This window comes from Carlito syrichta, unplaced genomic scaffold (genome assembly GCF_000164805.1).
Source record: "Carlito syrichta isolate Samal-C Ts95f unplaced genomic scaffold, Tarsius_syrichta-2.0.1 Scaffold287800, whole genome shotgun sequence".
Taxonomy (NCBI): domain Eukaryota; kingdom Metazoa; phylum Chordata; class Mammalia; order Primates; family Tarsiidae; genus Carlito; species Carlito syrichta.
The window spans coordinates 216,883-244,443 of NW_007231896.1; the positions used below are offsets into that span (position 1 = coordinate 216,883).

A 27,561-nucleotide genomic window follows, 5' to 3' on the forward strand; every position below is an offset into this window, starting at 1 on the left:
GCAGGGCCCGGCGGCGGCAGGTGGAGCGACCGTGGCCGCGCGAAGCCGGGGCCCCGGGAGGGCGGCGGGCGGCGGGCGGCGGCGCCTGGGGCCCGGGGGTGTGGACTGCTGGGGCGCGGGCGTCCCGTGGGCTCCAGGTCCAGCGCCCGCTGCCTTCCCGGGGCTCGGAGCTGGGCGGTTCTCTTCTTTGGACCTCAGAGTCCTCCTCTGCGGAACCGGGGGTCTGGACTCATCCGTCGGGCGCCTCCCAGCCCCGAGACCCCTGCGGACGGGACTGGATGGGTGGGGGTGGGGGGATACACGCTCCTGGGGATCCGGGCGCCGTTTGCCGCCCTGTTAGGTGCCTCGCACGTGATCTCATCTCATCGCTCCGGCAACTTGGTCAGCGTGCTGTGCTCACCCTGAAGGTGAGGCAAGCAGGACCCCTAGAGGTTTAGTCACCTGCCCAAGGTCACAGCGAAATTGGCAGAACCGGGATAAGGTCTAAGATGTCCTCCGATTCTGGCCTTGCTGGGAGGTCCCTGCCTTTTCCCCAGCCGGATTCTTTCATGTTCCAGGGCTCTCGGTCGGTGGGGCTGACTGTTGAGAGGATGCTCCGGGGGCCAGCGGTTGTGGGTCTCTGTAGGGTGTGTAGAAAGCCGCGTTGGGTCCGGGCTTAACTCGAACAGGGAGGTCTGGAGGTGGTTGTGATTGTAAAATGGTTCTAGGAAGGCTTCTGGGGTGAGGGAGGGAAGAAGCTTGGTTGGTGTTTGTTGGAGGATTTGGGGCTGAGGAGGTCCGGACTGTTAAGGCATATTCTGTTGAGGTCCGTTTTCTTGGAGATAGGATCTCATTTTGGGTGTAGAAAAACAGGCTGCTTTTGAAATTTTACACTTCTTACTAGAGTTAAGTGACTAGCAAGGACTAGTTAAGTCTTTGAACTTTGTCGTCTTTTTTGTTAATGAGAGTCATTCGGGATTTAATTAGCCTGTCTCCAGAACTAGAACCAGTTTATTAAAATACCTTGATTGTTGCACATCCAGAATTATGAGTAAAACATTGTGTTTTTTTCTTTTTCTCTTTTTGCTGAGGAAGTGCTGGGTAGGCAGTCTGGACATTTTGTTCTGAGGCCTTTATTTACTTGTAAGTTCCATATTTTAACTTTAAGTCAAGGCTGTTGCATAAGTAGAAGAGACTGGTTGTTCATTCCTTTGTCAAGGATCAGCTCCTGTTTTCCTCCACACATTTACTACCCATTCACCTGTTGAAAACAACAACAACAGCATTTATTGAGCACCAGCGATGTGGTAGGCAATGAAACTACAGCAAGGAAAAACACCAGATCCTTCGTGGAGCTTACATTCTAGTAGGGGAAGAAAAACCATAACCAGAATAGTATGTAAAAATATATGTTTAATCTTATAAGAGAAAAACCACACAGGGAAGGGAGGACAGGGAGTTTCTGAGATTGGTAGCTTTTAATAAGGTGGTCGGTCAGACAGTGCCTCCCAGACAAGGTGATATTTTCACAAAGATCTAAAAAGTTTGTAAAATTCTTTGAGGTCCTGTGGAGGCTATGAAGTCCTGGATTACTTTTGAAAGAGCTTAGAAGTAGAGTGGAGAGTTGAAGAGTCAGGAGAATATATTTAGAGTGAATATAGATGGAACCAGGTATTGGACACTGGTAGTGTTACTTGTCATTTCATATCATTGCTGAGGACTATTGTGTTACGACATTATAGTTACTCAAGCAACCCATGCCTTTGCCATTTGGACACTTTCAAAGTTGTGTAACTTAACCTTGTGTCCTATCAAATTGTGTTAAAAGTTTTTGTTTATCTTTTAAAATTCTTATACTGTAATCTCAGTGTAGAGCAGCATAGCCGTCAGATCAATCAGCACATTGTCAGAGGACAACTTAAATCTCTTTTGTATATACTCTTGAGCTGCTTCCAGGCACTGGCTTCTTAAAATATAAACTAACAGAAGGAACTTTGATTTATGAGAAATCCTTTTCCTGGAGAGCCCTTGTTTGATTGGAGGAGTTTTCCTAACACTGCATTAGATCCTCTCTAAAGTCATACTGCGATTTCCCATCCAAGATTAGAATCAGTACAATTGTTTGTTTAATAAAAATTATAGAAATTGCTACAATCTAAAGTTACTCATTTAATTCCACAAGGGACAAATGAAACAAAAGCATATGCATTTTTAAAAACAGCTGCAGTGTTGTATATTTTACGTATCATAAAATTCACCCTTTCTAAGTGTACAATTCAGTGATTTTTTAGTAACTTCACCAAATGTGGCACCCATCACTATGCATGACTTTTAGGACATTTACAACACCCCAGTAAGGTTTCTCATACTCGTTTACAGTTAATCTTATTCCTACCCTTAGCTCCAGGAATCTATTTTCTGTCAGTGTAAATTTACTTTTTATAGACACTTGTTATAAATGGAGTCATTTGACATGGAATCTCTCATGTCTAGCTTCTTTAATTGAACAGTGCTTTCGAGGTTTGTGCATGACATAATATGTGTCATTAGTTTGCTCCTTTTTATCGTTGAATGGTTTTCCACTGTATAGATGTACTACCTCTTGTCTATACATTCACCAGTTGATGGACATGGTTTTAAGTTTGGGGCTATTACAAATAATGCCACCATCTATATTCACATGCAAGTTGTTGTGTGGACATATTTTCATATACCTTGGGTAGGAAACTAGGAGTAGAATTGCTGGGTCATATCATAGCTTTATGTTAATTTTTGAGAGACTGCTAAACTGTTGTCCAAAATGGTGGCACCATTTTATAGTTCCAGCAGCAATATTCAAGAATTCCCTTTTCTGTGCATCTTTGTCAACATTTGTTATTGTCTGTCAGATTCATTGTAGCCATCCTACTGGGTATGAAGTGGTATCTCATTGAAGCTTTAATTTTACATTTCCCTAAGGACTAGTGTTGCTGAGCGTCTTAAGTACTTATTATTCATCTATGTATCTTCTTTGCTCATTTTTTTTCATTGGGTTGCCTGTCATCTTATAAGTTATCTGAATTCATTGTAAATTCTGGATACAGGTCCTTTATAGGATATGTGTTGCAAATGTTTTCTTCTAGTCTGTTGTTTGTATTTTTATTTTCTTAATAGTGTCTTTTGAAGTATAGCAGTTTTGAATTTTCATGAGGTCCAGTTTCTCTCTTCCTTTTATGGACCGTGTTCTCGGTGTCATAGCTAAGAAATCTTTGCCAAGGTCTCAAGGATTTTCTCTGATGTTTTCATACAAATGTTTTATTGTTTTAGCTCTTGCAGTTACTTCTGTGACCCATTTTGAGTTAATTCTTGTGTGTGATATGAGATGAAATTGTATGGCAAACTTTTTGCATATGGATGCTCCAGGACCTTTTGCTAAAAGCACATGCATTCTTTTTTTTCTTTTTTTGAGTTGGAGTCTCAGTCTGTCACCCAGGCTGGAGGGCAGTGGCACACTCATGGCCACCCCAGTGTTGATCTGCTGAGCTCTGGTGATCCTTCCGCCTCAACCTTCCAAGTAGCTGGAACTACAGGCATACACTACCACACCTGGCTGCCTTTTGATTTATTGTAGAGACGAGGTTTTGCCAAGTTGCCCATGGGCTCCAGCAATCCACTCTCCTCAGCCTGGCCTCCCAAAGTGCTAGGATTACAGGCTGAGCTACTAAGCCTGGCCCACATGCATTCTTTTTATTTATTTTTTCTGAGTTGGAGTCTCACTCTGTCGCCCAGACTGGAGTGAAGTGGCAGCTCCCAGCCACCGCAGCCTCGACCTGCTGGGCTTCAGCGATCCTTCACCCTCAGCCTTCCGAGTAGCCGGAATTACAGGCATGCGCTACCACGCCCGGCTGATTTTTTGGTTTATTGTAGAGATGAGGTCTCGCTGCCCAGGCGGGTCTCGAACCCGCGGGCTCAGGCAATCCACTCACCTCAGCCTCCCAAAGGCGCGGGATTACAGGCTGAGCCACCGAGCCCGGCCACATGCATTCTTAATTGGAATAGATTTTAGACTTTGTAAAATTAATTTCTACTAAAAAACTGAGTAGGTGACTTAGTTTTATATGATTATAAAAACATGGAAATGGAGGAGTGAGGAACATTTATGTGCTTTCTCTCTTGACTGGTTTGCTTATTATAGATTTTGAAAATTCAACTTCAGTGGTTGATATATAAAGTTAGGTGTACTAAACAAAGGTTGGAACTGGTATAGTTTTATCTCATAGCACTAGTTTTTAATTATTTTAAAAGGCAAAAGATTTATACGATTTGAAGAGAAACCAGAGTATAGTTTTATTTTTATTTTTAAAAGTATATGGACATTCTTCTAGTTGTTAATAATTGAATCTTTATTTAAAATGTTCTAAATTGAATTTTTCCTTCATTAGTCTATTATATAGTGAGATTACTGTGAGGGTGCTTATAGAAACAGATTATATAAGCTGGCAGAATTTAAAAACAATGACTTTTATCACTTAAACATTTTCTTTGCCTGAGCCTGTGGGTTTGAGACCAGCCTGGGCAACTTGGCGAGACCTCATCTCTACAATAAATAAAAAAAATTGGCCGGGTGTGGTAGCATGCGCCTGAAGTTCTGTCTAGGTTGAGGTGGAAGGATCACTGGACTCAGCAGGTTGACGCTGGGATGGCCATGAATGTCACTGCACTCCAGCCTGGGCGATGGAGTGAGGCTCTAACTCAAAAAAAAAAAAAAAAAATTTTTTTTTCTGTATATTGATTGTTTAGGTTCTCACTCTTTCTGCATAGGATAGAACTGGTGATTGAGAGCTCATGGAATTAGACTTGTTCAGTCTTATCTAACTTATCCAGAGGTGATAGAAATTCTAGAAGAATAGATCTGTTGTTTGTGTTACGTGAAGACTAAAAAAAATTATAATGCCAGTTAGTTGTTTAAAAAGAAGCCTCCATTTTCAAGGTGAGGACTGATATATATAGTCTGTGAAATAATTATTATTTATTGGAATTGTTCACTACGGGATACTTCGTGTCTTTCTAGTCCGCAGAGTGTTATCAAGGAAATTATCTTTTCTGTTTGTCAGATAGTTATGTGAGCTGGGAGTCGTAGCTCACACCTGTAATCTCAGCACTTTGAAAGGCTGAGGTGGGAGGATAGCTTGAGCCTAGGAATTCGAGATCAGCTTGGGCAACATAGTGAGACCTTGTCTCTACAAATAATAATAATAAAAAAAAAATTAGCTGGGCGTGGTGGCACATGCGTGTATTCCCAGCTATTTGGGAGGCTGAGGTGTATATAAATGCCATGTAATATTGTGCAGCCATAAAAAAAGAATGAAATCATGTCCTTTGCAGCAATGTGGGTAGAGCTGGAGATCATCATCCTAAGTGAACTGACTCAGAAATAGAAATCCAAACACTGCATGTTCTCACTCATATGGAGGAGCTAAACGATCACAAAGATGGAAATAATAGACGGGGACACCAATAAGGGGGGAGAGAGAAGGAAGTTAGGGTTCGGGTTCAGAAACTACCTATGTTCACTGTCTGGGAAAGGGGCCACCTGAGACCCAATCCCAGCCACTCTACAGTATGTCCAGGTAACAAATATTCATGTGTACCCTTGAATCTAAATTTTTTTTAAAGTGAAAAAAAAACAACATCTTTTTTTTTGAGTCAGAGTTTCATTTTTTTCCCCAGGCTGGGGGTACAGTAACACAATCACGACTTACCACAGCCTTGGCCTCCTGGGCTCAGGTATTTCTTCTGCCTCAGTCTCCCACATAGCTAGGACTACAGGTGTGTGCCACCATGCTAGGCTATTTATTTTATTTTATTTTTTGTAGAGATGAGGTCTCACTGTGTTTTCTAGGCTGGCCTGGAACTCATGGGTTCAAACAATCCTTTCACCTCAGTCTTTCAAGTGCTGTGATTATGGGTGTGAGCTACTGCACCCAGTTGATTGAATAAAATTCTTAATGGCTACTTTACTTGTGCTCTTTAATAACTTAATTATTAAAAATGTTTATATTAGAAACAAAATTCTTTATGACTAAATTATGTAATTTATTTTTTCACACATACGGAAAATGAATAAAATAAAAATGAAATGGACATAATAATGAAATAAAAGTGAATATTCATACAGGTTACTGACTAAATTAATTTTGCTTTCGAAATTATACACATTCTAAACAAGTGTTAAATAATGGCTCCAAATAATGAAACTATATTTCTTCTCAAATACTAGATTAGTGATTGGATTAAAATTCAGTTGAGTTATAGCTCTCAAACAATTAGGTAAATGAACAATGTACTATTTAGATTGGCTTTTGCTAATTTATATTTCATTTATGTTATTTTGATATAGGCAATTTTATCCTTAATTTTTGAATGAATTTTGTACAATCAGTTGATTAACATTCAAAAGGTACTTTGTTTGTTCGTTTGTTTGTTTATTAAGTCGGAGTCTCACTCGGTCACCCAGGCTGGAGTGCAGTGGGCCACGCTCATGGCCACTGCAGCCTCGACCTGCTGGGCTCAGGCAATCCTTTCACCTCAGCCTTCCAAGTAGCTGGGACTACAGGCACGAGCCACCATGCCAGGCTAATTTTTCTTGATTTATTTTAGAGATGAGGTCTCACCAAGTTGCCCAGGCTGGTCTCAAACTCCTGGGCTCAGACTATCCTCTCACCTTGCCCTCCCAAAGTGCAGGGATTATAGGCGTGAGCCACCGTGCCAAGCCCAGAAGGCATTTTTAATGGGAAACAATGTTATACATGGTTGCTAGGTTCAGTCCACAAAGGCCACATAATGTAGTTTATATACTTTGTATAGTACACTGAACTTGTAAGTCCTGGTGTGGAACCTTTGTTATGTTATAAACCAGCTGTATGGCCAAACTCACTTGATCTACAAAAAAGGGAAAAATACCATGTATTCTTTCCCACTGTTGAGAGGAGTATATGAGAAAATGTATGTAGGTGAAAAATAACTCAAAAGTACGTAATTTATGCACTTTTATGTACTTAGGTACTATTATATACTTAAACCCACAGTTAGCTGACTATGAGAATAATCTGTGATCTGGTTCTGAGACTAGAAATTTATTTGGTAAGAGGGAGGAAAGAATTTGCCACTTCTTGTCTTGTTTTTCCTAGGTCATCTCTGCGAGTGAATACGTTCAGAAACCTCTAATTTTCCAGATGCTGCCACATTCCCACCTCTCCTACACACCACTACCAAGGCATATGTGCAGACACATAATATACTTATATTCCAGATCCCTTGGTGTTGATCATAGAAACTCTTGGAAGAAGAAGGCAGAAGAAGCTGGGCAGGGGGCAAGTATGAGCAGCAGATGGCAGTTTGTCTTGTGTGGGTCCTTTTAAAGGCATAGGCTGCTTATAGTAAGCCAAAATAAATAAGCCAATTTTTTTTTTAAGTACAAAGAATGCACTCTGAGCTAAAAATGCCTTTCTATGTACTTTCTCTTAACATATCTATGTATATTAGAAAGGCTTTTGTAGTTTGATCATAGACTGAGGTAGTTACCTCGTGTCCATGGATGTTCTCCATTTCAGGTGCTGACACAGCACTGTTTTATCTTTTGTTGTTATTGTAAAAATGTGCCAAAATATTCACTTATCTTGTGGCCCATGTTAGCTTTCCTGAAAGCATTTGGTACTGCTTTGTAATGATAATAGCGTCCCATTTATTCTTCTGAAATTCCCATGGTTTCCTTAATAATAGGGAAAATATTTTGTAGAGAAAGTAGTTAATTTTTGAAGCCAAACAGATAATTTAATTTGACCTAGCAGGAAGATATAATCTCAAATCCTTTCAGAGAAAATGAGTCAGTGGATGGTACAAGACCCCTAAAACATTGAATGTATTATAAAAATGAGAGTAAATCTACCTAGAATATTTATTAAATGCAAATATAAACCTTAAATCACGTTTTAAAATTATTTAAGTGATTGAAGTGCATAGGCGAGGCAATGTGTTTATTTTGAAATGTGGTGAACCATTTTATTTTTAGTATGGTGTTATTAAGGAAAGAATTTCAGGCAGTTCTTATCTCTGCTAATAATAGAAGCCTTCTTCACCCCTTCAGGGGAACAGTATTCTTGCTTAAGTAGTGTGTTGTTTGACAATGTTTGGCTCTGATGAATTTTATGTATTTCTTTAGGTAGTACATTTACTTGTAAAGTATTAATAATTCTTCTTATTCTTTTCTTGGATTTTTAAAAACAGCCTTTTATATGATTAGTTTATCAAATCTTGTTCTGTATCTCTTAATCTGAATGTAAATGTATTAGTTTATTAAAGCACTTTGTTTTTTTTAGAATTATTTTTCTTATTATTTTATATACTATTAAAATATGATGAACAATGTTTTTATCTAGCATTTCTCAGTTTCTAAATTATAAACTAGTTATAAGGCAGTTCAGTTTGGTTGTCATCATCTAAAATAATACAACTAAGAATTTTAAATATACTATTAAATTTTTTTTCTAAATGCTTACTTTACTTGGACAAAATACAAGTATTGTTTTCATTTTCTTTTAAAATGTATTTGAGTGTAAGGTGGTACTATGTGGTATACCATAATTGATTTCGGTTCTTCTAGCTTTAATTAATGGAAAAATACAACTGGTATATATTTAGCATTCACTGTGTTTAGCCATAATGAACTTTAAGCAAAAGAAAATTTTTTCATTGTGAATAATGTGGCAATGGACACTATATCTGATTTACTAATTTAAAATAAGGTTAGAAATATTTGACACAACATTTGCTTACATGATTCTTATTTCACATTTGCAATCTAAGTCAAATATGGTATGATGTATCCACCTTCTATTCAGATTTATACTAGACCCCTTTGTACCATATTTCAGTGCTCTTTTAATTCACAAGTAATATTAAGTTATACTATATAACCCAAATTGATTTTGGCAAGAAAGTTGATTTTGTATCTTGTGAATAAGATGAAGAATTGTGTTCAGAATCATTTATGGTTACTGAACTTCTGTTCCCAAAGAAATCAGACGTCATCATAAAGGGAACTATGCCACTGACTATTTGTAAATTTTTATAAATGATTTTGATGTAGACCCAGATCTGTTATTTATAGTCAGTGTTCCTATTGGGGGTGGCACAAAGTAGGATGAGATAATTAATAGACAAATCACAAAATCAGAATTTTTAATTACATCAACTAAATTTGAGTGGCTAGGTGAAAACCAAGATGGTGAAATTCAGTAGGGATAAGTGTAAAATCTAGCACTTAGGTTTAAAAACAACAGCAGCAGTAACAACAAAGAAAGGGCATAAAATAACAGAATAGTTGATAGCAATCCCTGAGATGTTGGAGTTTTAGATGACCACAAGCTTAGGAGATATATATTATGAATGTTTAAATGTAAAAATTGTTATTGGATGGAAAATAGATATATAGAGGCCATATTAGTTGGTAGTTATGTATAATTCTGCTATACTTTTTTGTTTTAAGAGACAGGGTCTTGTTCTGTCACCCAGGCTGGAGTGCAGTGGTGTCATCATAGCTCACTGTAACCTTGAAATCTTGGATTAAAGTGATTCTCCCATCTCCTTCCCTCAAGTAGCTAGGACTACAGTTGTGTGCCACCACCCCAGCTCAGTTTTTTTTTTTCTGAGTTGGAGTCTTACTTTGTCACTCAGGCTGGTGGGCAGTGGCGTGATCACAGCTCACTGCAGCCTTGACTTTCTGGGCTCAGGCAATCATCTGTCTCAGTCATCTAAATAGCTAAGACTACAGGTGCACACCACCATGCCCAGCTAATTTTTTTTTGTTGTTGTTAAGACAGGGTTTAGCTATGTTACCTAGGCTGGTTTCAAACTGCTGGGCTCAAGTGATCCTCTCACCTTGGTTTCCCAAAGTGCTAGGATTACAGGCATGAACCACCATACCCAGTTAATTTTTTTTTTTTAATATAGAAACAGGATCTCATTATGTTGCCCAGGTTGATCTCACAGTCTTTCTACCTCAGCTTCTGAAAGTGTTGAGATTATAGGCATGAGCCACTGTGCTCAACTAGTGGCTAAAAGGCAGAATTAAACTGAATTTGAGGCTTAAGGAGACAGCACTTGGAGTTCACAGTTTGAGGTTGGATTGTGTATTTATTTTTTGAGTTTGGGGTCTCTGTCATTCAGGCTGGAGTACAGTGGCATGATCACAGCTCACCACAGCCTCAAACTTCTAGGCTCAGGGGATCCTCTTGCCAGAGCCTCTCAAGTACCTGGGACTACAGGCATGTGCCACCACATTTGGCTAATGTTTTTAATTTTTTTTGTAGAGATAAAGTCTTGCTATGTTGCCAAGGCTGGTCTCAAACTTCAGATTCAGACTGGGCTCAAGCAATCCTCCCACTTTGACCTCCCAAAGTATTGAGATTACAGGTGTGAGCCACCATGCTCAGCCAAAGCTGGGCTATTTATAAAGCCACCACATTGTGCCTGACTTTGTATTCATCCAGAATTTGAATATTGGTTTCAGTTCTTGGCACTACAATTTGGAAGGAAAAAACAAAACAAAACAAAAATACTTAGCCAATTATATATATTTTATCCAGAATTAGGAAGACCTCAAAATTATGCTGTGTGAAGTATGGTAAGGAAAATGTGGTATTCTTCACACTAGCAGAAAACATATTTTAGGTGTGATAGCTGTTTTTAAATAGCTAATGTACCATCATCTGAAAAACAGGAGCCACCATAATCAATGATGCTTTGAAAGATAGAAATGTGACTTTTGGGTGAATGTTTTAAGGGCAAATTATAATTCAGAATAACAAAGCTCTTTCTGTCATGGAGATTTGTCTAACAGTGGTACAACTTGTACTGAAAATCAGTAAGATTTTCTTATTAACACTTTTACTTAGATACTGGATGAATACTGGAAGATATTAGGAGAAAACCAAGAAGGTGAAATTCAGCAGGGACAAGTGCCAAATCTAGTACTTAAGTTAAAAACAAAAACAACAAAAAACAGATGCATAAAATAATAGAATAGTTGATAGTAATCTCTAAGTGTCTATTGAGATTGTTACTACAGAATTATTAATTTGAATGGAAGTTTGGCATAGATAATCTATAAAGTCTTTTTAAACTTTACATCCTATTTTTCTAGTGCCATTGACTTCCATCTTGGCTGTGACATCTAACTTGTATTTTTTTTTTTAAGTTGGAAGTCTCACTTTGTCATCCAGGCTGGAGTGTAGTGCTACAATCACATTTCACCACAGCTTCAACCTCTTGGGCTGAGGGGATCCTTCCACGTCAGCTTCCCAAGTAGTGGGACTATAGGCATGTACCACCACACCTGGCTAATTTTTTGATTTTTTTTTTTTTTTTTTTGGTAGAGAAAAGATCTCGCTATGTTGCCTAGGCTAGTCTGAAATTCCTGGACTCAAGCAGTTCTCCTGCCTTGGCCTCCTAAAGTGCTGGGATTACAGGTGTGGCCCTAACTTGATTAAATTAACCTTCTAGTCAAGAACAATTTGAAAAACTAGAGCAAAGTAAAAATATGTTTGAAGGCAGCCAAATTTGTTTGAAGGCAGTGATCTATAGCCCAGTGAAAAGAAAAAAGCACTGGAGTGAGTTTGACATTCTGGTTGTCTTTTCTCTTTGAGTCATTTGCTAATTTGTAAAAATGATATAAGTGTAAGAAGCCAAGCAGACAGCAGTGGTGTCTTGGTCTTTATGTGTTGTTGTAGAGGAATGCCTGAGAGTAGGTAGTTTATTTGGCTCACAGTTCTGCAGACCATTTGAGAAGCATGGCATCAACACCTGCTTCTGATGAGGGTTACAGGAGACTTTCATTTATAGAGGAATACAAAGGGGAACCAGCATATGCAGAGACACATGATGAGAGAGTATAAACAAGAGAGATGGGAAGGATATGCCAGGCACTCTTTAACAATCTGCTTTCTAGGCTGGGCACAGTCGCTCATGTCTGTAATCCCAGCACTTCGGGAGGCTGAGGCGAGTGGATTACATGAACCCAGGAGTTTGAGACCAGCCTGGGCAATATGGAAAGACCAAGTCTCTACAATAAATCATAAAATTAGTCAGGTGTGGTGGCACATACCTTTAGTCCCAGCTACTTGGAAGGCTAAAGTGGAAGGATTGCCTGAGCCCAGCAGGACAAGCCTGTGGTAGCTGTGATTGTGCCATTGCATTCCAGCCTGGGCAACAGAGTGAGACTCCAACTCAAAAAACAAACATACATACAAACAAACAAACAAAACAAAAGCAAGCAAAAACAATCAACTTTCATGGGAACTGACAGAGTGAGAACTCACTTACTTCCCAGTCCTGGGAAAGCATTCATCTCTTCTTGATGGAATCTGCCTCTTTGACCCAACCATTTCCCTTTAGGCCCCACTTCCAACATTGAGGATCAAATTTCAACCTGAGATTTAGAGTGAACAAACATCCTAACTATGTTAAGTGACTAAAAGGCAGAAGAACTAAGCTGCATTTGTGTTTTGAGTAGATAACAGTTGGAGTTCACAGTTTATCAAGGAGAGTCCTTTGCAAACAGTTGTTTTTTCAGTTGCAACTCTCAGAAGACTGAAATCCTTCCCAGATTAAGCTTAATCCTAGACTGACTAAGATGATTTGCCTCTTACCTTTCTTCTGTGGAGGAAAATAAAATCAGCCAGAGTTTCTACGAGTTTTCACACTCAATGTTCATCAATCCAAGAGACAAAGCTAAGACAACAGGAACAGATTTGTAGTTGATACAAATAGTAAAGATATCAGATGTGGACTTTCAGATAACTGATTAATATGTCCAAGGTGAAGAATTTTAGAAGACTAGAATCTATATGCAAAAAATGGGAACTCTAAAACTGAAAAATAGAATAATTAGATTAGTATTCTTCAGGTAGTTTAACAGCAGATTTGATTCCATTGAAGAAAAGATCAGTAAACTGGAAGTTAGATTCAAGGAAAATATCCAAACTGAAGCATAGAGAGACAAAAGGATGAAAAGAAAGTGTAAGAAACACATGGGAGTGCAATGAAAAGTGCATACATGTATTATTGGAACCCATATAAAAAAGTTAATTGCATGCTTGCTTTTTTCCCTGTGGAAAGATATCCAAGATATCAGGCTTATCTTCTTTTAATACAGTTTCTCTGGACATATACATATTCATCCTATTACCAAACAATGTTATTTATAGTGAAAATGGCCTATGATTGGTTAATTGCATCTAGACTGGGAGGACTATGAATGGACATGTTATGCTCCAAGGGACTAAATTCTCAGTTCACTGTTTTCACCAGTATAAACTTATAGGGAAACATACTTCCAGTTTTCCTTTAAGGTGTCTCTTCAAACTCATTTACTTCTAGTAGGAGGCCTAGAAGCTGAAGAAATGGGGTTCATGTATGCTGGAAAAGACTATGTCCACTCTTGAAGACCTCATAGTGTGCCCCTATGTGATAAGAAGGCTGGGAAGTAGCAACTGGAGGTTTTCAGGACTCTTAATGAAGATGTACTTGATTATGCCATCCTGACATTCTGTGTTTCCAGTCCTAAATTCTTCTAAAAAGCTCATTAAAATTGATGTTAGGTTACCATCTTTTGTGTTCTGTGTGTGTGTGATGTCATTTTGATTCCAAGACCACTGATGATCATAACAGAGTGGGTATTACACAATTGCAGAAGGAGGGAAGCGGGAGGGAAGGAGGAAGGGGAGGGAGAGAGAGAGACAATATTTGCAGAGACAATGGTAGAGTTTTCTAAAACTGATATATACATCAATTCATAGATTCAGAAGCCCCAAGCAAAATAAACCCAAGAAACCATTCCTAGGCACATCATTGCGAAGCTGCTCAAGAAACCCTTTTCTTGAGGTTTCCCTGTTTTAGTAAACTGTGTCTATCCATGCAGGGATGGGGAATCAAATGTTGAAAAGTAATAACAGCTGACTTCTCAACAAAAACAATGAAAGTAAGGAAAAAATGGAATGATATCTTCAAAGAGTTGAAAGAAGCAAACTACCATCCTATTATTTATACCCGGCAAAAATATCTTTCAAAAATAAAGGCATACTACATTTTTGTGCAGACATACATTTAGAGAGTTTGTCATCAGATAAACCTCAGTAAAGTGAACACCAAAGAGAATTTTTTAGGAAAAAAGGTGATTCTAAATGAAAACAAGGGATGTGAAAAGAAATGAAGAGCATTGGAAAGGGAAAATATGTGGTAACTAAATGGATACCAACTATACAAAATAATACTGATATTTAAAATATATGTAGGAATGAAATTCAATAATATCAGAAAAAGTGTGAGAGGAAAATAAAATATTCTAAAGTATTTGCTTTGGGAAATATGAAAATTTGGAATTATGTTAGATTGTAGTAAGTTAAGAGTGCATGTTGTAATCTCTGGGTAACTATTACAATGAAACCTAAAGGCTCTGGAGATTTAAAAAAAAAAGAAAAACAGTTTATGCTTCTTGTTCTGTTTTGCAGAGAATACTAAACCATTTTACAACTCTACTTTAAAAAGAAATTTTATGAAACATAAAATTATATATTCAACAAAAAAATTTAGGGCTGCTTAATGAGGGTGAAAGAGCAGATGTTTGAATACAAGAAAATAAAGGAGGGTGAACAAGAAAGAGATGAAACATGTGGAATAAGAGAAACAAAGGGTTTTGTTTCACCGTGGGTGAAGAAGAAAGGAAAAGCCTTGTATTTTGGCAGGAGTTTGGTGATGGGAGGGGTCGGAACATACGTGTGCTAAATGATTCTCCTGATTTTCAGAATTAAGGCTCTTCTTAATACAAGTGAGTAAAGGTTGCTGACGCCTGCCCCCACGATCCTCAGCTTGCTAATACAGATGATATCCCTTGACTTGCCATAGCTTAGGTGTATAGTGACCTCAAAGTGTTCTTTCTTGACTTTTCTATTGTACCCACATACAAAAATGTGCATGCATTCTAAGCGATCTTTTACATAAGTCCTCAATGAATTTTCACACACTGAGCACACCCATGTAACCACTACTTAGATCAAGACACAGAAAATAACCAGGATCCCAGAAGCCCCCTGGTGTTCCATATCTGCTGCCTCCACCTCACCAATGGGAACCACTATCCAAAGATAGTTTCACTTGTTTTTGATCTTTATAGAAACAGAGTTATATTTGTGTCTGGCTTTTTTTGATTGAGATTTTGTTTGTGAGATTTGTTTGTGTCATTGCATGTAGTTGTAATTTGTTCATTCTCATTGCCATATAGTCTCGTAGTAGAATGATACCATTATTTGTTCTTTCTATTATTGATGAGCATTCGGGTAGTTTTTACATCTTGGCCATTATGAATAATGCTGCTTTATACATTCTTGTATATGTCATTCCTCTATTTATATCACTTTACTGTTTTAGAAAAAAAAACATGTATTTAAAATCACATATATATCATTTTTAAAATACTGTGATTTTTTTCCCCCCACTTTCACATTTTAGGTTTTTGTTGTTGATAGGACTACTTTTTGAATCATCTACTATGGTCTTCCACAGTACCATATTCCTTTCCATTTAAGTTGTTTGAGCTCTAATACTTTTGAATACATGTACAATACTGTAACAGGTACTCACTAATAAAACATTATAGGTACAGGTTTTTTATTTGACATGTAGAGTTATAAGCTTCACATATTGTAACCACATAGTATAGCAATTTTTAAAGTGATCTCTGAAGGCTTATTTAGGTTGATAATCTATACCTACAAGTGTAAAAATTATTCTTTCTGTGATAATTATATTACCATATTTTTGATAAATGTCTTTTTAAAAAAGGCTTCCATCAGAAGTTTTCTCTTGGCTAGTAATGATTGATACTTTTTTTTTAAGGCAAATGTGTCTTACATACATGGCCATTTGTTATTAAAAATATTTTAGAAAGTACTTTAAGATAAAGCATTTATAAGAACTTCAAGTTAGGAAGAATCTCTTTTTTTCTAAAGTATAACCAGCCGGGCTCGGTGGTTCAGCCTGTAATCCCAGCGCTTTGGGAAGCCAAGGTGAGTGAATTGCCTGAGCCTGTGGGTTCGAGACTCGTCTGGGCAACTTGGCGAGAACTCATCTTTACAATAAATAAAAAAAATCAGCTGGGCATGGTAGCGTGTATCTGTAATTCAGGCTACTAGGAAGGCTGAGGCAGAAGGATCGCCGGAGCCCAGCAGGTTGAGGTTGCAGTGGCTGGGAGCGGCCACTGCACTCCAGTCTGGGTGACAGAGTGAGACTCCAACTCAAAAAAAAAAAAAAAACAACCCAGAAAAACAAAAAACAAACAGACAAAAAAAAAAAAAAAAAGAACCATCCAGTTATATTTGGGACTATATAGTTTGTATCTTTGAGAAAAGGATTTTGTTATATGATGGGACTTCAAAAAGTACAGAAAAAAGTGGAATTAAAAGATAAAAATAAAAAATATAAACATAAATATTTCTCAACATAAGCTTCATCAAGTTCAAGACACTTTTGTATGCAATAATACCATTTAGTTCATCCCTAGAGAACTGAGGGTCCTGAAAATTTAACTATGTCCACGTCAGTGCAGGCTTTTTTACATTGTTTACTGAAGAAAAATGGGTTTCCTTAAAGGTTTTTTAAAGACTAGGAAGCAGAAGTCAGAAGGAGCCAAATCAGGACTATAAGGTAAATGCCTGATGGTTTCCTGTGGAAACTAACAAATTTGCATTTGTGTGATGAGAGAAGTGAGCAGGAATATTGTGGTGGAAAAAGACTCACTAGTGAAGCTTTCATGGGCATTTGTTCTGCTAAAGCTTTGGCTAACTTTCTCAAAACACTCTCATAATAAGCAGCTGGTATCATTCTTTGGCATCTCCCCCCCAGAAAGTAAATACTCAAAATCCCCTCAGCATCCCAAAAATCATTGCCATGACCTTTGCTTTTGACTATTCCAGTTTTACTTTTTTTTTTTTTTTAGGGATAAATTTATTTATTTTTAAAATTATTTAATTTTAAAGATGTAGGTACAATTCAGGAATAGATACATAAGTTGTCAATGTTCAGGTGAAGTTTGGGCCTCCCATTGGTCCTCACTTCACTTGGTTTAGGATCAGGTACCCTTATTGATGTTATGTGCCCTCCCCTTCCTCTCCTGGTGGTGACCTGCTACTGCCAATCTCTTTTCTTTTTTTTTATTTTAAAGATGTAGGGTACAATTCAGGATTAGGTATACAAGTTGTCAACATATAGGTAAAGTTTGGGCCACCCTTTGGTCCCCACTTTGCCTGGTTTGAGATCAAGTACCCATATTGATATTGTGCCCTCCTCCACCACCCACCCTGGCAGTGTCCCACTACTGCCAATCCATTTCTTAGAGTATTATGAGAAATGTTCAGGGTCCGCTTATTAGTGAGAACATGTGGTACTCTGTTCTTTGTTTCTGTGCTAGATCACTGAGTATAATAGACTCTAAATCCATCCAAGTTGCTGTGAAGTCCATATGTTTCTTTCTTTATGGCTACATAATAGTCCATTGTGTATATGTTCCACATTTAAAAAAATCTAGTCCTGTTTCAATGGCCAGCATGGTTGGTTCCATGTTTTTGCTATTGTGAATAGTGCTGCAGTAAACATGCGTGTGCTGGTATCTTTTTTTGTAGAATGACTTGAGTTTCTCTGGATATATTCCCAGTAGGCAGGTGATTGCTGAGTCATAGGGAAGGTCAATGTCTTTTTAGAAATTACAACACTGTTTTCCATAGAGGGTGTACTAGTTTGCATTCCTACCAGCAGTGTAGAAGCATTCCTTTTTCTCTGCATCCTCACCAGCATCTGTTGTTTGTTTTATTAATGGATGGTCATTCTTACTGGGGTTAAGTATCTCAATGTGATTTTCATTTGCATTTCTCTGATTAGTGAGACTGAGCACTTTTTCATGTGTCTGTTGGCTGCCCATGTATCTTCTTTTGCGAGTGTCTTTTGCCCACTTTTTAATGGGCGTTTGTTTTTTTTTTCCTTTCAGCATGTTTGAGTTCCTTATAGATCTTGGATGTTGGGCCTTTGTCAGATATGCAGTTAGCAATTTTTTCCCCATTCTGTGGGCTGTCTCCCCACTCTCTTGATGGTTTCTTTTGCTTTGCAGAAGCTTGTCAGTTTGATGAGTTCCCTCTTGTCTATCTTATTTCTTATGGTTTGGGCACTTGGGGTTTTGATCAAGAATTGGTTGCCAGTTTCAATTTCCATAATGGTGTCTCCTGCATTTTTCTAAGACTCTTATGGTTTGAGGGTTTGCATTTAGATCTTTGATCCATTTAGGGTTGATTTTTTTGGGGGGGGTATGGTGATGTAGGGGTCCTATTTCAATCTTCTGCATGTGGTCAGCCAGTTTTCCCAGCACTATTTGTTGAATAGGGTCTCCTCTCCCCAGTGGTTGTTGGTGGTGGCTTTGTTGAAGATGAGTTGGTTGAGAAATTGAAGTTTTGCTTCCGGAATCTCTATCCTGTTCCATTGTTCCATATGCTTGTTCTTGTACCAATACCAGACAGCTTTGATTATTGTAGCCTTATACTAAAGTTTGAAGTCTGGAAGTATGATTCCTTTGGCTTTGTTTCTTTTGCTGAGGATTGTTTTGGCTATTCATGGTCATTTATGTTTCCATATGAATTTCTGTATTGTCATTTCCAGGTCTGAGAAGAATGATGTTGTTAATTTAATGGGTATTGTTTTAAATCTGTGGATTGCCTTTGGTAGGATAGACATCTTAATAATATTGATTCTTCTAATCCATGAGAATAGAATATTTTTCCATTTGTGTCTTTTTGGATTTTTTTAGCAGTGTTTTGTAGTTTTCATTGTAAAGGTCTTTCACTTCTCTGGTTAAGACGATACTGAGGTATTTCATATTGTTGGTGGTTATTGTGAATGGAATTGTGCTTTTTATTTGGTTCTCTGCCTGTTTGTTGTTGGTATATAAGAATGTGGCTGTCTTTTGCACATTTAATTTACCCTGAGACTTTGCTCAAGTCCTTTATCAATGTAAGGAGGTTTTTAACAGATTCTCGTGGATTTTCAAGGTAGGATCATATCATCAGCAAAGAGGGATAACTTAACTTCCTTTTTTCCTATTGAGGTACCCTTGATTTCATTCTCTTGTATACTTGCTCTAGCTAGGACTTCCAACAAAATGTTGAACAGGAGAAATGAGAGTGGGCAGCCTTGTCTTGTTCCGGTTTTCAGGGGAAATGCTTCTAGTTTCTGCTTATTTATCAATATGCTGGCTGTGGTTTTATGTAGACTATGCTTACTATTTTGAGGACTGTTCCTTCTATGCCTAAGTGTTCAAGGGTTTTTATCAAGAAGGGATGCTGTATTTTAGCAAAAGCTTTTTCTGCATCTAATGCTATAATCATGTGGTCGTGGTTTTTACATCTGTGATGGATTTAATTATATTTATGGTCTTATGAATGTTGAACCAGCCATGCATCTCAGGGATGAAGCCTACTTGGTCATGGTGGATGATTTTTGAGATGTGTTGTTGGATTCAATTTGCATCTATGTTCTTCAGAGATATTGGTCTGTGGTTCTGTTTATTTGTTGGTTCTTTACCTGGTTTGGGTATCAGTGTGATGTTAGCTTCATAAAATGATTTGAGGAGAATTCTGTCTTTCTCAATTGCCTCAAATACTTTTAATAGGATTGGTATCAGCTCCTCCTTGTATGTTTTGTAGAATTCCTCTGGAAAGCCATCTGGTCCAGGGCTTTTTTTTTTTTTTTTTGTAGGTAGTTTTCTTATGACAGAGTCAATTTCCTGGGTTGTTAGTGGTCTGTTTAGTGTCTCAGTGTCTTCTTGTTTCAATCTTGGGAGGTTGTGTGATGTCAGAAAGTCCTCTATTTCATTTAGGTTATCACGTTTGTTTCCATACAGATGTGCATAGTAATCTCTGATTATCTTTTGTATTTCTTCAGGGTCAGTTGTGATTTGATTTTTTGCATTTCTTATTGTGTTTTGGGGGACTTTTTCTTTCTTTCTTTTTTTGGTCATTTTGGCTAGGGGTCTGTCAATTTTGCTTATTCTTTCAAATAATCAGCTTTTTGTTTTGTTGATTTTTTTCTATAGTATTTTTGTCTTTCATGCCCTGTATTTGGGCTTTCACTTTGGTGATCTAGATACTTATGCTAAAGTTATGGTTTTGGTGGTCTTGTCTTTCCAGCTCCCTTAGGTGATTTGTTAGGCTGTTAACTTGTGATCTTTCCATTTTCTTGATGTATGTTCGTAGAGATACAAATTCCCCTCTTAGAACGATTTCATGGCATCCCAGAGATTTTGGTAAGATGTTTCTTCATTTTCATTTGTTTCCAGGAATCTTTTAATATCTGTTTTGATTTCTGTGTTGATCTGGTAGTTGTTCAGCATCATTTTGCTTTGTTTTGTTTTGAGTTGGAGTCTCACTCTGTCACCCAGACTGAAGTGCAGTGGCTGCTCCCGGTCACCGTAGCCTTGACCTGCTGGGCTCCGGTGATCCTTCCGCCTCAGCCTTCCAAGTAGCTGGAACTACAGGTATGCGCTACCATGCCCGGCTAATTTTTGATTTATTGTAGAGATGAGGTCTCACCAAGTTGCCCAGACGGGTCTTGAACCCCCATGAGCTCAGGCAATCCACTCACCTCAGCCTCCCAAAGGCACAGGATTACAGGCTGAGCCACCGAGTCCGGCTAGCATCATGTTTTTTAGTGTCCATGTCTTTGTGGGTTTTGGGGAAATTTTGTTGTCGATATTTATTTTTATTCCATTGTGGTCTGAGAAGGTGCATGGCAGTATTTTGATCTTATGAAATTTGTTTATGCTTGATATATGACTGAGGATGTAATTGATCTTGGAGTACGCTCCAGTAGTGATGAGTAGAATATATATTCTGTGTTTGTTGGGTGGAACATTCTATAGGCATCTATTAAATCCATTTGGTTGAGCGTCAAGTTGAGGTTCTGAATCTCTTTGTTGATTTTTTTGCCTCGACGTTCTATCTAGGGTTGTTAGTGGGGTATTTAAGTCCTCAGTTATAGTAGTGTTAGAGTCCATTTTCTTTATTTTAGTTTACGTAGTAGTTGCTTTATAAGTGCTGGTGCTCCTGTGTTGGGTGCATATATGTTTAGGAAAGATATTTCTTGTTGATGTATTGAAACTTTTATTATTATATAGTGTCCTTAATATCTTTTTAAATTTTTGATAGCTTAAATGTTGTTTTGTCTGATATTAAGATCATGACACCTGCCCTCTTTTGTGATCCATTCTCCTGGAAACTCGTTTTCCATCCTCTAACTTTGAGTCTGTGTGCATCCTTTGTGGTGAGATGATTTTCCTGGGTGCAGCAAATTATTGGGTCATGGTTTTTTTTTGAGTTGGAGTCTCACTCTGTCGCCCAGACTGGAGTGCAGTGGCTGCTCCCGGCCACTGCAGCCTCGGCCTGGTGGGCTCCGGTGATCCTTCTGCCTCAGCCTTCCAAGTAACCGGAATTACAGGCATGTGGTACCATGCCTGGCTGATTTTTTGATTTATTGTAGAGATGAGGTCTCGCTGCCCAGGCGGGTCTCGAACCCGCGGGCTCAGGCAATCCACTCACCTCAGCCTCCCAAAGACGGGGGATTACAGGCTGAGCCACCGAGCCCGGCTGGGTCATGGTTTTTTATACAACTTGCCATTCTATGTCTTTTCAGTGGTGCATTTAGTCCATTATGTTCAGGCTGATTATTGAAATATGATTGTTTATTCCCATCATGAGGTTCTTATAAAGGTTTTTCTTTGTTTATTCCCATCATGAGGTTCTTATAAAGGTTTTTCTTTTAGCTTTTGGGTTGATGTTTTCAAGTTTGTACTCAGGATGTATTCTCTGTTGATTCTGTGTCCTGCTGTTTTCTTGGGATATGCATAGTCATTCTTTTTTTCTTTCTTCTGTGTTTAATATCTTTTTAAACATCTCCTATAGAGCTGATCTGGAGCTGCATAATCTCATATGGATTGGATGTCTGGGAAGGATTTTAATTCTTCATCACTAATGAAACTGAGCTCGGTTGGGTAGAAAATTCTTGGTTGAAATTGTTTATCTTTGAGGACTTTGAAATTAGACTCCAGTGCCTTCTGGCTTGTAGTGTTTCTGCTGATAGGACTGCCGCTATTCTGATTGGGTTTCCCTGATAGGTAGTCTGACCTTTCTCTCTTACTGCCTTTAGGATTTTTTCTTTTGTACCTGCAAGTGAATTACTGTGTATCTAGGGGTTGATCTCATTTGTTGTCCTGTGGGGTTTCTCTGCATCTCTTGTATTTGGATGGTCACATCTCTGGTGAGATGGGAAAAGTTTTCTTGGATAACCTTGTGGAATACTTGTCCAAGGTGTTCTGCATTTCCCTTTCTTCCTCTGGGCTACCAACAAGGTGTAGGGTTGGCCTCTTGATACAATCACACATCTCTTCAAAGTTTTTATCATTCTTTCAGAGTTTTCTATGTTTTTTATAGATCAGGTTAATTTCACTTTTTCATCTTCAAGTTCTGAGATTTTTTTCTTCTGCTTGATTAATTCTGCTTTCCATGCTTGTCATCTTGTTATTTGTTTCCTGGATGAAGTATTTTATGGCTAAAAATCTCCATTGCAAGTTCTTCCATGGTTGCATCTTGTCTTTCTTGAATAGTACTCACTCTTTTCGTCCATTTTGTAATCCCTTTTGTAATCTGGGGTCAGTTGTTTGTGATTTCCATTGTTTGGGGGTCTGAGATTTGGTTTTTCAGGCATTTTCTCTTTGGTACCTGGGAATTACCTGTGTTCTTTTGTTGATTTTTCCTCATTTGTGACAAATGTCTTTCTTTTTTCTTTGGTTCCATTATTCAGTGGCAGTGGGAGAGGTTTTCCCTTCTGGTGTTTCCTCAGTCCTCTGTTCTTTCCTGATTAGGGATCTGAACTTGTTCTATTTTGAAACAGTGTTGTGGGTGGAAGCTTTGCTGTATCTTGTAGTTTTGAGAGTCAAATAAGGTAGATGATAGGGTTCTAGGATTCAGAAACTACTTGCAAGTCACAGTGTTCACTGATTGTGGTATGGGTTTCCTGAGACCCACTCCCCACCACCACTTTATATGACAATGTAATGGGTGCTTGTGTGTGCCCCATGAGTCCAAGATACAGTCACAGCAGTGAGGATAATAGAGAAAAGTAGAAAAAAAATGAGTCTGACAAAAATTAAAAAAATAAAAATAAAAAACTGAACAACAAGAGCAGAAACCAAAGCCAAAATCAATTAAACACACACACACAGACACACACACACACACACACATCAAAATAAACTGTAATCACAACAAAGCAAAACAAGACAAACAACAACAGCAAAACAAGAAAACAAAATACACACCACCTATCCAAATTGAAAGGAGAAGAAAAAGAGAAAAGAAATGAAAAAAGAAGAAAAAAAAGGAATTCAAATCAAACCCCCACATATGTATTCATACTCTCATTGAACTAAAAAAAGAACAAAAAAGCAAAAACAAGTAAAATTAAAAAACCTAGAAAGATAAAACTGAATTCTTTACATATATACATAAGCAGAAAATAAAAGAAGAAAGAGGAAAAAAAAAAAAGAGGTGGGAGAATACAGATCGAATCCTCACATACACTTTCATGCACAATATAAAAATATAAAAAAATTAACAAACAAAAACAAAACCTTTCCTCTTGTGGCAGATTCTGTAATCTGCTGTGTCTCCTGCAGAGCTTTGGCCTCATTCACAATCTCCCCAATGTCGGGTCCAGGGAAGCAGGAGAGGGTATGGGGGTGGGACTTCAGTTCTCCCCTCCCACTTTAGTATGGTCAAAGGATACCCTCTTATGGAAAGATGCAGGATTGTCTCTTCCCCAGGTAGTGATGGGGGGCGCCCTAGCCAGGTTTATCCTGGAGTGGAGCCCTCCTATTGCAACTGATGTTCAGGCTCTGCCTGGGTTCGTCCCTCAGTCCTGCCCCTGCAGTGTGGGTCTGACCTTCAGAGGATTGCTGGGGAGGAGGAGGTTGGGTAAGCCCCAGACTCACCACTGATCTCTTTGGAGGTCTTCCTCATCCTGCCACATCCTTTGTCCTGCAGCTGAATCAGGATAGGGAGCAGGGCACCTGAGACTCAGCACTCATCCGGCCCCCTGGAGTTTGTACTTTTGGGATACTCTTTCTGGGTCATGACCAACCTCTGAGTAGTTAATCTGCCAATCACAGAGTTTAGGTCGGGTCTGTCACTCCATGGTAAACAAGCCAGAGAGAGCACTTTCCTGCCCAGTTTTCAAGATGGGGCAGGGTGCCTCTTTCATCTTCTCCAGTGGGGCTCTACCTCTGGGCTACCTCACTGTGCTCTCTCTGTAGTCCTTGCTGCCAGAGTCCGGCCAGGTGTTGCGGTGGTGAGTCAGAGCCTGGAGCCGGCAGTTTCTTCCAGCAGCTTCTTCCTGGGAAGGGTTTTGTTGATTTAAAAAAAAAAGGCATTTGGTTTCTGTGCCCCAGGAAGTGCTAGGGACCTAGCAGAGCAACTGCAGTACTGGCCACTTAACCAGGAGAGCCCTGGCCACTTGTTTCCATGTCCCTACTCAGTGAGCCACTCACATGCCCACTTAACTCACTGACACGCACACAGTATTTTCCATACACTCACTCACACTGGGACTTGCTTAGTCTGACTGGCTCTGCTACCATCTTCCTGAGAATCTCCTCCAGTTTTACTTTGATGAGACCATGTTCACCTTTTGTTAGCCATTCCTTTGTGCTTTTTTTCAGAATCATACTGGTAAAATCATGTTTCATCTCCTGTCACAATTTTTCAGAATCTTGATCCCACTTATTTAAAATTTTCATTGAAAGCTCTGCTCTTGTCTGCAGCTGATCTGGGTGCAATGATTTTGGCACCCATGAAGTGGAAAGCTTACTTAACTTTAATTTTTCAGTCATAATTGTGTAAGCTGAGCTAATTGAGATGCTTATGGTGTTGGCTGTTGTTGCTGCTATTAATTATCTGTCCTCTTCAATTAGGGTGGTAACACGATTAATTTTTTTCCTTGCAAATTGATGTGGATGGACTACTGCTGCAGGTTTCTTCTTCAAAATCATCTTTTCCTTTCTTAAACCAGGTTGAGTTGCCCATTTGTAATCTGCTAATTTGGGGGGGGGGGTCTTTGTCCTCATAAACTTTTCATAAAGCATTCATGACTTCACCATTCTTCTACCCAAGCTTCAACAAAAATGTGACTTTTGTTCTTACTTCAATGCTAGCAGAATTCATGTTGCTTTGATAGAGGCTCTTTTCAAACTGATGTTTATCCTTCTTTTCTGCATGGTCCTTCTTAGTGCCTCAAACTAGATACTGTTGAGATATGTTACAACAATTTAGTATAAGTTTATTTTGGTGTAAAATTGTTTTGAAATCCATGCATGGTTTTTTCATATACTCAGATAACTGTATCTAGTTACAAGATTGGCCAGGATTCAGGCTGTACTCTGGGTAGCCATGTGCCCAGGTATAATTTAGGAGTCTTATGCCTGGAAAAGAAAAGTGCAATAGATGTTGAGGAACAGCTAGCAGTGTGACAGAACTACCTTATTCACCACTTATATCCTAAGCATAATTAGTACGGCCCTTACCATAGTAGGCATTTATTAAATAGTGGTTCAGTGAATGAATGTCCCTTATTGCTCTTGCCAAAAGAGGTGTTGATCGGGATGTTTACTTATGTACATGATAAATTATGGCAAGGTTGTCCATCTTTGGTGTGTTTATAATATTCTTTCTCATTTACCCTTTACAAACGAGTTATTCCTGACAGTCTTCAGACAAATATAATGCCTTGCAAAATTTATTTCAGCTATTTTATTACTGCTGGTTTTTTCCCCAACTAAGACATGGAGGCCCATTAAAAATTTCTTTTCATGTGTCTGTGATCAATACTTCTTGCAAACTCAGCAAATGCTTTTCAATTGAAATGAATGGGAATAAAAGTTTGATGATTCCAAGCTATTTATTTTCATTTCTTTTGATTTTTTTAAAGAAAAGCTTATATCTAGAATTTACATAGAAGAAATGCTTAATCTTAAATCTTCATTTATTACAAGATTTTTAGAAATATTTATTCAGCTTTCAGGTAGAATGTGATTATGACATTTTGTACTTACTTATGGTTAAGTACTAATTCATTTATGAAGTTATTAAGCAAAAGAGACTACTATAATTCAGTAAAAAGAGAGAATTCTTAATGCATTTGACTCTTTCACCTCATATCTAATATAGCTTGTCAGTGTGCTTAACCATTTCAAAGGAAAATGCCATTTCTTTTTCGTTGCTTCACAGAGAAAATCTTCTTTATGTATAAAGATAGATGAATCAGTTATTTCCCCAAATATTATAGACAAAGCAATACTTCATAGTTATATTTTTTTCTGAGTGAATTCACTTACTTTCTTGTTGGCATGTTTTCCAGATTAACCATGTGGCATTAAAAAACAAAACACCCATCTGTATGGCTGTTAGAATTCTTAGTCTTATTTTTTTTGATCTGGAAGGATCACATATGTTCTCAATAGGCAATAATTTAAATTATCAAATAGAAAAGGAGGAATTCTTCCCTATTGCATTGACAAAGAAATTGCAATGCTAGTTACTTTTATTGAGGCTATCAGGGATTTGAGGAGAGAGACATATTTGCTAGGCCAGCCAGGCAAAGTGTTTGGGTTTTATAAAATTCCAAAAGATGAGTTATAAGCTACTCAGGCATAAATAGATCATTTAGGTTATTTTAATTGAATAAAAAGTCCCTAGAAATCCATAATGTTTTTCACGAGTCCTGGAAGTGTATTTTGGAATGTTAGTTAGGTTGCTTGAACTTGATTTCTTCCAATATGTTTATTTTAGATGCTGGGAAAGTAACTTTCAAGTTTCATTAAAGCTTTTGAGATAATTTACAGCTTGAGAAAGTTATTGAGATGAAAATCTCCAGTGATAGGAAACTTAGTTCTTTGTAAATCAGTCCATTTCATGTTTAGATTACTCTGACTGGGGTGTTATTGTGTTGCAATTATACTGGCTCTGAAGTCAGATAGTTTCAGGTCATATTTTGTACTACCACTTACTGTGTGACCTGAATGAGTTATTTAACTTTTCTATGCCTCAGGTTTCTCATTTGTACACTGTAGAGGATAATAATGCTTCGCAGAGTTGTAACGTTGAGAGAGCAGGGTAGCTAGCATTTAGAATAGTGCTTAGCACATAATAAATACTTAGTAAGTGTCAGTAATTGTCACTTCCATTATTATTGTTAATATTTTGTCATAATGAATTGAAACCTGACGCCAACAAGTATTTAGGAGATTATACCAGCTGAAATCTTCATTTCTAGCACATATGCCACCAAGTAAAAGATGAGTAATAAGCTACTCATCTTTGCAGAGGAAGAGGAGAAGAATGCTGAATTTAGGTTTTGTTTTGTTTTGTTTTGTTTTGTTCTAAGAGAGACAAGGTCTCACTC

General features: G+C 38.2%; 1 protein-coding gene across 1 annotated transcript in view; it reads left to right on the plus strand.

Moving 5' to 3' along the window:
- PRKAA2 (protein kinase AMP-activated catalytic subunit alpha 2) overlaps positions 1 to 27,561 on the plus strand; it is a 130,810-nt gene that overhangs the window by 68,315 nt on the left and 34,934 nt on the right. The window lies entirely within an intron of this gene.